Raw genomic sequence first — 13523 nt, 5'->3', positions numbered from 1 at the left:
AGATCACTGACAATTCAGTGAATTATGGACTGGAGTTCAGAAAGACTTTATGGCAGGCAGATCAATAAGCAGCATATTACAAATAATCCAGGCAAGAAGTGATGAGGGTCTGAACAAGGACAGTGGCAGTTTCAGAGAGAAATGGGTACAAGCCAGAGAGGTTATAAAGATGAAATCAAAATGACTCGGCAGCAGATTGAATATGGGGAGGAGGAGTGAGAGAGTGAGAATCAAGGCCAACACCTAGGGTGCAAGCCTGTGTGACTGGGAGAACTTAACAGTGAGAGGAAAATTAGAAAGAGGAGAGAGGGATTTTGGTGGGGAGGGGGCATGAGATCAATTTGGACCATGGTGAGTTTAAGATGTCCACATGCTGTCCAGCTTGAAATGTTGAACAGATAGAGGGACAAGTTTGGAGGTCTGAAGAGAAGTTAGAACTAGATACGTAGATATGAGCATCATCAGCATGAAGACGATAATTGAATCATTGTGAACTGATGAGATCGGCAGGCTAAAGAGTAGAAAGCTGAAGAAACAATTATGCATCTTTCATTCACTCCTGAAGGCATTCCAGTATTATATCCCAGTAAAATAATTGATGGGCCAGCTAGGTGGTGAAGGAGAGAGAGCACTCAAGCCTCAGACACTTACTATTTGTATGACCTTGGACAAGTCCTTTAAATCTGTTTACCTTATTTTCCTCATCTTTCAAATGAGCTGGAAAAAGAAATGGCAAATGACTCCAGTTGATCTCTTTGCCAAGAAAACTCCAAATGGGGTCACGAAGTCTGCCTCAACTGAACATCAACTATGTATATTATAAAAACTCATCACTGACCCAATGTAACCCCTACTAGAACTGAAGTAAACTAAGTTTATCCCTCTTTCTAGTTCTCTGACACCCCCTTTACCATTCCTTTGGTAGTGAATAATTAGGGACCAGTCAGAAGCTCACTGGACCAGACTTTTCCCAAGTCAGTTATAACTTACCTCTACTGCATCCCTAAAACTCATGGCACTGCTTTCTGTCATTGAACAATGAGTGGCCCTAGGCTTGGCATTCGTAACCTTTTTGGTATCACGGATTCCTTTGACAACTTGGCAAAAACCCACAGACATCTGCTTTCAAATATATCGAATACACAGAATTAATGAAGAAACCAATAATATTAAAATAGAGCTAACAAAATATATATATTTTAATTCATAGACCCTAAATTAACCTTGTGCTGGATTAACAGTATAATTTTATCACTAATAATATAATAGCTAGCTAACCTACTTTTTTCATACCTACCACAATAACTATATTCCCCAGCTTCCAATAAGAATCCATTTCTTGGCCCCTTTTCCCCCTATGCCTGTATGCAACAATGAGTCCTACCTCTGATATCTTGAAGAAACAACCCTCAAAAGAAGACATATCTATGTCCTCAGACACTTCCTAGCTGTGTGACCCTGGGCAAGTCACTTAACTCCAAATGCCTAGCCTTTAATATTCTTCTACCTTGGAACCGATACTTAGCATCAATTCTAAGACAGGAAGTAGGGGTTGTTAGGTTAAAAAAAAAAACATATATGCATATATAGGAAACAGAAGTACTTCCAAGGCTGGCCAGGGCAAATTTACAAGAGAGTTCAATGTATGTAGGAAATGATATCATCCAAATCAGGACAGGAATAAGGAGCTTCAAAAGCAGGCTACAATGTAGGAGGAAGATGAGTAGAGAACACTGCCTGCAAAATCATTGCCTAAACAAGGCAGAACTGTGCATTCTCCATGTGCAATAAATCACAGTCTTCTATTAGCCTGAGATCAGAAGCACATGACCACTGAGTTGATTTCCTATTTATTTTTATCCCATTACCTTGACTTATTACCAGCTACATCATTCCTCTTCCTCCCTGGCATTTTCACCTGTAAAGCATTTCGGAAATTACTACTGATTCCCCCTCCTTTGCTTCTTACCTAGCTGACTATGCATTCTTACCACCTTTGATCTTTCTTTCCTTGTTAATCTTTAGCTCCTCATTGTTTAAGAGTCTATTCCATCTCCCTGGAGTGTACCATCATTTTGAAGAGCAAGGCACCCTGTGGCTAGGTAGAGAACGTCAGCTACCATATCACTAGAGCTGTCACTACACGTTTTTTTCATGTATGTGTGTTTGGGGGAACTAATGGGGAGGGTCAGCAGAGGAGTGGAAGCAGGGCAGAGAAGAGTAGGATGGGGGACACAGCCGCCCAAGCAGAGGGAGTAATAAAGCCCTCACCTAGCCAGCTGCTGGAGCCAGCTCAGGAAAACTATTAAATTTTCAGAATGAACATTTATACCTTAGAAAACAGCAAATGCAACAACTCAGGGCTTATGTTGTTTCTTTTCTAGAATTAAGGAAGTGATGGAGAAAATGGTAATGATGCAGATTAGGGGGCAGATGGGTGGCTCAGTGAATTGAGAGCCAGGACCAGAGACAGGAGGTCCTGGGTTCAAATCTGGCCTCAGACACTTCCTAGCTGTGTGACCCTAGACAAGTCACTTAACCCTCATTGCCTAGCCCTTACCACTCTTCTGCCTTGAAATCAATACATAGTATTGATCTTAAGATGTAATATACACAGTATTGATTCTAAGACAGAATTAAAAAATAATAATAATAATGTAGAGTAAACATGAGTGCATATGGTAATTCATTTTTTTCAAAGAGTTGGTTGTTAAACATTCACCCACATGCCACTACCTCATCCCCTTGGTGAAGGAACCCGAAGGAGAGGGATGCCATGGAAATAGAGCCTGAAGAGTGTCAATGGTACTAATGAAGAAGGAAAAGGCATGGAGATTTTGAACTCCACAGGAAGAAAGTGCATTCTTTTCCCTTCCCCAGATTTCAAGACCATGAGGCAAAGCCCTACCCACCCTATGTAAACTGTATTTCTGCCTCTCACTACCTGGATCCATGGCACAGCATACCCACAAATCTCAACATAGAACTGATTGCTAATATAATTCAAATCATTGGATGTTACTGCTGAAAGGGATTTGAAAGATCATCTTGCCCAACTTCACCATTTTACAGATGAGGGAATGAAGCTTCATAAAGATGATTTGCTATTTAGTCATTTTTCAGTCGTGTCCTAATCTTTGTGACCAAACTTGGGAGTTTTCTTGGCAAAATTACTAGAGTGATAAGCCATTTCTTTATCCAGCTCATTTTACAGAGAAGGAAACTGAGACAAACAGGTTTAAGTGACTTGCCCAGGGTCACACAGCTAATAAGTGTTTGAGGCCCAAGATAATGACTTACCCCAATATCAAACAACCAGCAAGTGCCACAGTCAAGACCAAAGCCCAGGGTCTCTAACTCTCAGAGCTGCACCATTTCCATTTGACTAAACACAAATACTGAACTAACTCATAATTTGTTATAATCCCCACAGCTTTTCCCCCCATCACTGATTTCCTTGGAATTAGGAATTTCTATTTATTCTTCAGTCCAATTCTCCAAAATACATTCTCCAGGAACAGTTTATAGACTTTAAAAGATGTGGTTTTAGGATATGATTAAATATGTGCCATGGCTGCCTCAATATTTAGTCCTTGAGATATTTTCCATTGTATTTCTTGACTTTTATTTTAAGTGAATCAATTAACTTTTATGACGTGCTTACAATGTGCCAGACATTGTACTAAATGCTAGCCATATAAAGAAAAGTAAAAACAATACCTTGCTCTCAGGAGCAGAGTTGACATGGGGAAAACACTATGTAAATAATTATGTATAAACAAGAAAAAAATGTGTATGTTTGTGTACACACACTCATATAGTCAAGTCATGAGTATTTCATATGCATCTACTACATGCAAGATATCATACTAGTAGTTAGTGATAGAAAGAAAGGGAAAAAAAAGTCCCTGATCTCAAGGAGCTCACAAGCTAATGGGGAGACATGTAAACAGTGATGTACAAAGAGGACATATACAAAGTATATTGGAGCAAACCAACAGAGGAAAGGCACTTGAATAGTCCCTAACGTCTGTATTGTTTCCTCAGAATCCCTTTCCCCAATAGTCTATTTACCCTATCTTAATAATCGTTGTTTAGCAATAATAATACAAGAGTCAATAACTATAATTAATTTATTGAACTATATCTTTATTGGAGGGAGAAGGAGTCAGGACCTATGATCTAACCAGTGTGGCAAACTCTTGTTGGGTAAAATTCTTCCAAATCATGCAAATTAATATCTGTCCTACAACTATCAGTTTGCAGAATTCAGTAGAATACCGAGAATTTAGTGATTTGTCCAGGGTCGGTCACACCTCCGTTCTTCAGTAGTTACTTATAAGGAGTCAAAAGGGATGTCAACAAACAATATGAGGTTTCAAGTGGGACTGTTTTTGCAACACTTTGGGAGATAAATAGCATGGTTTATAAAGTACTAGATCTGGAGTCAGGAACTCACTTTCCTGAGTTCAAAGCAGCCTCATACATACTACCTGCATGACCCTGGGCAAGTCACCTAACCCTATTTGCCTCAGTTCCTTATCTATAAAATGAGCTCGAGAAGGAAATGGCAAACCACTTCAGTATCTTTTTTTTTAAACACTTACCTTCCATCTTAGAATCAATATTGTGTATTAATTCTGAAGCAGAAGAGCAGTAAGGGCTAGGCATTGGGGGTTAAGTGACTTGCCCAGGGTCTCTTATGGGGAAAGAGGGGGAGTTAAAGTCACACAGCTAGAAAGTGTCTAAGATCAGATTTGAACCTAGGACCTCCCATCTCTGGTCCTGACTCTCAATCCACTGAGTCACCCAGCTGCCCCCAGTATCTTTGTTCAAAACAAACTCCAATGGGGTCAAGAAGAGTCCCAAGGGACTGAAATAGTTGAACAACAATAATTCTCATTTTGCATCATCTAGGAACTTTTTTATATTCATTTGAATGGGGAAGGGAGAGGTAGGAGGCAAACATATCAAATCTAGCATGTGACTATGACCCTAGGATCAAGAAGTAGTCAAACAACTTGAATGTAAGTCTCAGGTATATTCATTTAATCTCAAAGGCATCTCAGAGGCCAGCAAATTTACACAGAAATCTGCTTTTTACAACCTGAAGATTTTCTGGGTTCTGTTTGAAAACCTTCAGTGGTGAGGATCTCACTACCTCCTGAGGCAACTCCTTTCACTTTGGGACAACTCTGAAGATTATTAGGAAGCTTTTCTTTTGCCCTAATCTAAATCTGCTTACTTATAACTCCCACCAGATGCTCCAAATTCTATTCTCTGGTTTAAAATAGAATATTTCAGAGAAATAAATGTCTCATATATGGGGCTAAAAAAAATCTTCACAATGCAACATAGACAAGGCATGGTTTAAAGAGAAGTTTATCTGAAAAATATCTGGGAGTTTTAGTGGACTATAAGTAAGCCAGTTGCAAAATCTAAGGCAATCTGGAGTTGCCTTGAGAGGCACAACCTCTAGGAATAAGAAAGCAATAGCCTTAGAGCAAGGAGGTGTCTCAGTGGAGGGGGAACCAGGCCTGAAAATGGGAGGTTCAAATCTAACCTCAGACACTTCCTAGCTGTCCCTTCTGGAGGAAGTCTTCCCATGCCTGGGGTGGACACCCCCCTAACTCACTGCTAGATTGAGGTCTATCATTTTCCTCAACTTGGTTTAACCCACTTGCCAAGATGGTTTATTGGATTTTTGGCTGCTCAGCATTCTACAGTTCCTTTGAATCATAGTGGCTCAAGTGGTTGAAAAGGAGGAAAGCAGGCCTGAAAAGGGGTCAGCAAACCCTCACCCAAGAAGTACTTGTCTTCCCTGAACATCCATACACCCTACCCTTTAATAATAAGACCATGCATTTGTGTAGCACTATATATTTTTCTAAGAACTTTCACATATACTTGGCAGAGTTATCCCAATGAAAAATCCTGTAATTTAGGAATAGCAAGTATTAGTGTCTCACTTTGATAGAAAAGGTAACTGAGCCAGAGAGAAGTTAAATGTTTTGCCCAAAACTAATGATGGAACTCTTCATTCTGATTCTTGTTTCTGTAGGTATTTCCCAACACAGCAATACCTCCCCAGGCCACCAACTATTCCACAAATTCTCCTTTAATCCTTCCCTCATATGGAAACAGAAAAAAGGGGGATACCTCTAAATATTTCTTTAAACTGGTCTATTAATTTCAATTTCTTTCCCCATACTTGAGGAATAGAGTATTATAGACAGAACTTATTTGCCCTTTAAGGGGTTGGGAACTCCCCATTCGGACTAGCTTCAGGCAAAAATTCTGAAACTAGCTGTCTCTAATTTCCCACCCTTCCTTCTCAGCATTCTGTTCCTTCCTACTTTGTTGCCTGATGCACTGTTTCTTTCTCGACCCTAACAAAAACTCCATCTTAAAAACTTTTTTAAATGAAAAATTTATTTATGCTAAGATGCAAATGGCTTAAGAGGCTGACTCCGATGGTATATCTTTATTCTAACTGAAGGTGAATCTAAAAATCCTTATCTAACTGATAATATATAGATCTCAAGCCAGAAGGAATCCACAGAGGACATCTAGTCCAACATCCTCATTTTACAGATGAGAAAACTGGGACCCAATGAGATGAAATGCCTAACAAAATGTCACCCAAGGAATGAGTATCAGAAGCAGGATTTGAATCCTAATATTCTCATTCCAGAATTGATGCTCTTTCCACCCTAAGGGGAATACTAAGCATAACAATGAGAAAGAAGAACCTTTTTCAGGACCTCTGAAATCCCAATTTACTGTATACGGTGGCTAAGTATTCTATCTACTTTGAAGGTTAAACACATTTCTACCTTTCTGCCTTCTGTAAGATGCTCAGAATGGTCACAAAGGGGCCTATGTTTATCAAGAATAGAAGCATGACCCCTTGTTGATATAGTGAATAAAGTGTTCCCTTTTGAGTTGGAAAGACTGAGGTCAAATCTGATCTCAGATACTTTCTAGCAGTGTGGCCCTGGGCAAGTCACCCAAGTTCTCTGTGCCTCAATTTTCTCATCTATAAAATGGGAATAATATAGCAACTATGAAGCAAGGTTGTTTTGAATATCAAAAGAGATAATATTCTGTGTGACCCTGGACAAGTCACTTGACCCCCATTGCCTACATTCTTCTGCCTAGGAGCCAATACACAGAAGTTAAGGGTTTAAAAAAAAAAGAGAGAGATAATATTTATAAATCACTTTAGAACAGAGAGCCTGACATGTAGCAGTTGCTTATTCTCTTCTGTTAACTTGGAGCTAACACAGAACTACCAAGTAATCAGAAAACCTACTCTTTAATCAGGAAAAGGGATAGGTTTAAGGTACTTGGTCACTACACGGAGTCAAACATTAAATATCATACAAAATCAAAGACTCTAGGAACCTGAGAGAAGACACCATACTAGATGCTTTCTCCAAAGCCAGACTCCACCCTGGGAGATAACACCATGCTAAGTGCCAAATCTCCCAGGAGAAAACACACTAAATGCCTTCTCCAAAAAGAAAAGGACATCGGGAGTCCTTTGTGTCAGTGTCTTCAGCCATAAAACTACACCCAATCTATTACCCAGAAGGTATGCCTAAGCAAAGCTGTCAAGGAAAAGATAGAGAGGCTAGAGGAACAAAGGAACAAAGTCTTCACATCCTCAAAATTTAGCCTAGTCAAATTTGTATTAGACACAAAGAGAATCAAGACCTACTAAAGTCCTTTATAGCCCAGCCCCAAGGGTTTAAGCCTGTGCAAAAAGCGTATGGTTGTGTTGTTTACAGCTTGTATGTTTCTACAGCATTTTGGCCAAGATTGTATCTTCGGAAATGAAAATTATTAAGTTACCATTTAAAGAGGGAGCCATCATCTGCTGTCACTTCAGAGGACATGTCTGAGCTGGTTTTCCATCTGCCACAAGTTACACGGCGAGCCTTATGATCCTACCATCTTTTTCAGCGATTCATTTGGCATTTTTGTTATTAGTGTTTCAAACTGAGCACAGCTTGAGGGGTCAGAGGCTTAGCTGAGAGTAAAGTACTCTATTAAGGACAACTGGGACTAATAAGCAGAGCTTTGGGAAGGTAGTTACAAAGCATGAGGACTCCCTCTTGTGGCTTCCTGGTTTTCTGCAAGGCTGTATTTACAAGAGATTTACAATGAAGTTCTAAGAGAAATGATTCTGGATTTTAGTATCCATGAAATAACAAGTACAGTCCAGAAGTAACTCAATAATATTTAATAGCTCTACCTTTCCCCTTGGTTTAATGCTTACATTGATTGGAAATATGCCAGCCTTTCTTTAAATGTAAGCAGTACCAACTAAATTTAATTAGAACTGTAACGCTACAATTCAGAATCATTTCTCTTGTAACCTAGTCAAAACACTCGCTCCCATCTTACATATAAAGAAATCGAGGCCCAGAGAAGCTAAGTTAGCTTTCCCCAAGGACACAGGGCTGGTAATTGAGTGTCCAGATGCTCAGTTCTCTGTTCTACGGGTCCTTCCAACTGGGATAGTCAAAGAATTGTGTAACAGTATATACACATATCAGCTTCCCTCTAAAAGATCGACATTGTGGCCAATAATATCCTCATTCCTAGGAATCATGGTTACATGTATTCCTTTACAAAATACAGGGCCATAAGTATCAAGAATATAATGTTGATTAGTAGTAACAACTTGTACATCAACCATTGCAGGAATTTTGTATAGTAGTATACACAACCAACCATCTCCTTACAAGAGAGCACCTTTGTGATTATTGAAGACACTCCATCTCCTGATTCTGTACCTTTTCACTGGCTGTCCTCATGTCTGGACTGCTCCCCTTCCTCACTTTCAACTTCAAAACTCATCACTAACCCATCTTCTGTATGAAGTTCCCACATTTCTCCCACCCACCACCACCAGTGCCATCCCTCTAATATGTACCATGTGAAATTAAACAAAAAGAGAAGCTGAAGCAATTCTCTTGAGCAAGAGAAGTTTATTCATTGGGTGTCAAATCTATTAATAAAGGCAGGGACAAACGGTGCTGCTTCTGGCCAAAAGACTCCCAAAGTGAAGATACAACTCTTTTTTTTTCAGCTTGGAATAAATTACAGAACAAAAATCATATAACTGGCCATCATCACAGGCTTATAGAATTATGATTGGTTATATTAAAGAGAGTTGGCATAGCAGACATGTGGGATGAAGGCTACCTCTATCTCTTGAGAATGTTTTCGTGAATTTTATGGATCCCAGTTATACCATGAGGTCAAAGAGAGGGACCCAAGTATGTAGATTTACTGGAGACGAGAGGATTAGATAAGACCACTTTTTTATTTCTAAAGATGGGACAAGGTCACTTAGTCTAGCTTCTTAAGGATAATATAAACATTGCAGGAAATAACAAGTTAACATTTTATGAGAGTACTGAGAACAGAGTTGGTTTTTTTTTTTCCTTTAACACTGATTGCGAGAAAACATAAGACTTTGGTAACTTCAGAGAGAGGAAGACTGGATCTTTGAATTCATGAGCTTCACTCAGTAAAAAAAATTCTTAGGTTTGTAAAATAGAATACAGAATATGGTTACCGAATAAAATCACTTGTAGAGTAATATCAAATATAAAATCAAAGTTAATTTTTAGAGCTATTAGCTCCTACCTCCACTTCTTCTATTTACATAGTTATTTGTATGTTGTCTCCCCATTAAAATGTGAAGTAGGGCTGTATCTCCTGATCTCAGCATAGTGTTTGGTACATAATAAGCACTTTATAAATGTTGACTGAATTTCTTGTTGGCACAGAACAGCATGGTCCCTGCCAACTCTGATAGTCTATGTGTTGGCATTTGCCTATAACTGATGTAAAGCCATCAATACCATGGCTGAATGTTATCCATCATTTCTTTGATACAAATAAAATTCATTTATATTTCTGAAACAAAGCATTTTACAGATGATCTTTAAAAATAAATAAAATACATCTGATTTAATTGATGTATATACTATTAACTCCAATAAGGAATAATATGATTCATCCATACCCTCTTATTCTGATATTTTTCCATATCATCTTGTAAATCCTCCATAGAAGGTCTTCATTTATTTTTCTTGACCTGTGGACTCCAATGAAGCATAGGAGCTTCCACTTCTTATAATTTATCCCCATCATATTTTCTCTTCTCTATTCACTTACCTGTCAGATGGTGCCCTATGCTGACCAAGAATCATATGAAAGAAGTGACGTGATGTGTTGCAGCCTATTCACATTCACCATGGGTATTTTGATTGCCCTTTGGATAAGCCATAATTTAAAAGATTATGGTATGCTTTAAGTATTAGTTATTTCAAGATTGTGCTTATTATTCAGATTGAGCATTCCAATGAACAATTATAACAATTACTAAAACATGTGTGCATATAAATGTTTGTTAGACTAGGGACAATAAAAATAGACAAGGAATAACAGGAAGGTTTTTTAAAAGACAATCTTTTAGTGCTGCTAAACTATTTTTGGTTAACTCTAACTTAACTAGGTGCATTGTAAAGGAAAGAAACTCAATATAAAACTTGACTCCTACTTCTTCAATCCATTCATGCATATGAATCTTTCCATGTTTGTTTGATTTAATAGTCATCATTTCTACATTCCTTTACAAAAGTATTACACAATTGATTCAACCATTTCTCAGTGAATGAGGACCTTCTTTATCATTCTTTGCTATTAAAAAAGATGATTAATTTTTTTGTTTTATTTTTTATTTTTTGTTTGTGTCTTTTGGCCTCCCAGGATTGTACCTAGTATCAGGATGACCTGACAAAAGAATAGAGGCAATTTTCTTTTATTACTCATCATTTTTTAGATAAGCTGGACCAAATTATAGTTATACTTAGAGTATATAATTGTGCCTGTCTTCTCACAACCACTTCCACACACATTTCCTGCTTTATCAAATTTAAATAACTTCTTAAGTGGAAATTGTAATTGATTTAAAATTCTAAACTGTACCTGGAACATTGACTATAAGGTATACAGTGAACCAAAGTGACTTTTGAAGGGAAACAGTTAAGGGACTTAAAATAATCATATAAAATTGTAGAAAAAGCACTAATTTGTCATTTAGAACATTTGGGTTCTCATCCCAGCTCTTCCACTCTATCTATAATAATCTTAGGCAATCTCTTTGACTTACCTAGGTCTCAATATCCTTATTTGTAAAAGGAATAGGTTAGATTAGGCAATTTCCAAGTTCTCTTCTTACTCTATAATGACCTGATTTTAATATTTCCTCCCAATCATAAATGAGGCTTTATGTATATAGAATATGGTTTGGGTGACTTGCTAAAGGTCACCTAAGCCTTCTCCTTCCAAGCTGGACATTCTCTTGAAGTGAATAATATATCAAAATCCAATGAATTCTCATTTGCCAGCTTCTCCCAGTTCCCATTATTTCATTCTCTTTGGAACATTAAGCTTCTGCAAGTAGTAACCTGTGAAAATTTCAATTTGATTTTGTTCCTTTGGCTGCAAGATTTCATTTTCAGTTTTACCTTGGTCATATACAAATTTGTAAGTTCCTTTTCCCCTAACTTTACTCTTTCTTCCTTTACTAGGATGATTCATAGCCTTAACTGCAATTTAGAATCTTTCTTACATTCTTTAAACACCATCCACACATTTGTTTCCTAGATTCTGTGTCCTTCTTTCCTTCTAGGCTGAAATTTTTCTCACCCACCTGCTCACTCAGCATCACATTATTCAAGAAAAGCTAAGGGTTTTTTCCCCTCTATTTTTGTACATTGAGTCTTTTCAAAAGAATGTGGTTTTTTTAATCTCCCCATATGTTAATTGGTCTATCTATAATATAAAATTGAGGTCTTCTTCAACACTGAAACTGTTATGATTGTTCATCTTTCATTTTTTAAGAGGTCCAAGGACATCACAAGGTGACATTTTGATTTGCAGATTAATTGGTATTTAAATGAGGCAGAGTTGCATGAAGTTGTCATCTTTATTCTCTCTTTCAAAGTCATCAAAGTCCAGTAGCAAGATAAAAGTCAGGAGAACTAGTGGTAGTCCAGGATGCAGAGGGAAACCTTGGCATCTTCAATATCTGAACAAACTCCAAGTACTCCATAGCACCCACTTCCTCTGTCTTCATAGTTGTTGTAACATATTGTTCTCATCTGCCCATTCTGCCAGGGAAGTCTGCATATGCTTGGAGTAGACAGTTTTCTATCCATTATACCACAGTCACTCTAAGCTCTCTGCTTAGGCAAACATATTAAATTAATGAAATAGATATATCGATAGAGACTAGACTAAAGCCACACAGTAAGAAAGCAGCTTATCCAGATCCAAATTTAGGTCTCTTGAAGCTCTGGTCATAGAAGCAAATTGCTTTTCAAATAAAAGTATTTCTTGCCATAGTGAATCCGGTTTGCAGCTAAGAACTGAAAATTGGGACCCAGAAAACAGCTAAGCAAAAATGGGACTTTATATCAGAGGGGGAAAAAAACAGATTAAGATATAACATTACAAGAAATTCTGATCACTTGCATGGCATGATGGGAATTTACTTTGTTTATATCATCCAACTATATACCCCCAATTCTCCATGTACCTAAAAGATAAATACTGACAATAAGGACTGGTGCATACCCAGGAGACAATTAGAATGAAGGGAAGACATATCTATAGCTGAAAACTAGGGGTTTCTGCTATAAAATAAGCATTCAGTTCAAAACTATGATATGAGGGGTTGGGGAGAGGAAAGAAAATCCCTTATTTGCTCTTCCTAAATTCATTTAAAACGTCATACATACTTTGCATGACTTAATAGTCATATAAATGGCATTGTCTAATTTTCTATCTAATAATATTGATATCTATAATTATTTTAAGAGTCTGGAAAATTTCCAAAAGAATCTTGAAAAAAATTACCAACTTATTCAGAGTTAAATGAATCTGTGACCTCACCAATGTGAGTATTCCTACAATGAAATAGATTGCAACCCTCTTGTGCCTGCTCTTCCCATCTTAATTTGTCTATTTCCAACCGTAAGTTCACCATAGTGGTGGTAGAAATTAAAAATTTAGCCTCAGACACTTATTATCTATGTGACCCTGGGCAAATCACTTACCCCCATTTGCCTCATTTCCTCATCTGTAAAAATGAACTGAAGAAGGAACAGGCAGACCATTGTAGTATCTTTCCCAAGAAAACCCCAAATGGGGGCATGAAGAATCAGACATGATTAAAAAATGCCTGAACTGGAAAAAAATTTATAGCATTAAGGAAGTAGTATGAAGGTCATTAAACCAAGGTATAAATTCCCAAAAGTTGACCTGGTAAAGGTTAAGAATGAACCTGTTATAGGGGAAATATTATTGACATGGACTCCAAAGATCTGGACTGAGATACTGTTCTGCTCTCTATGTAGCCTCAATCATTATACTCTCTGGCCCTCAGTTTTCACATGTTCAAAATGAGATAGGGCTCTATTATCTCTAGTGTTCCT

Source organism: Gracilinanus agilis, chromosome 5, assembly GCF_016433145.1.
Source record: "Gracilinanus agilis isolate LMUSP501 chromosome 5, AgileGrace, whole genome shotgun sequence".
Lineage (NCBI taxonomy): Eukaryota > Metazoa > Chordata > Mammalia > Didelphimorphia > Didelphidae > Gracilinanus > Gracilinanus agilis.
The sequence above is the reverse complement of the archived record's forward strand: the minus strand, read 5'-3'. Positions refer to the sequence as shown.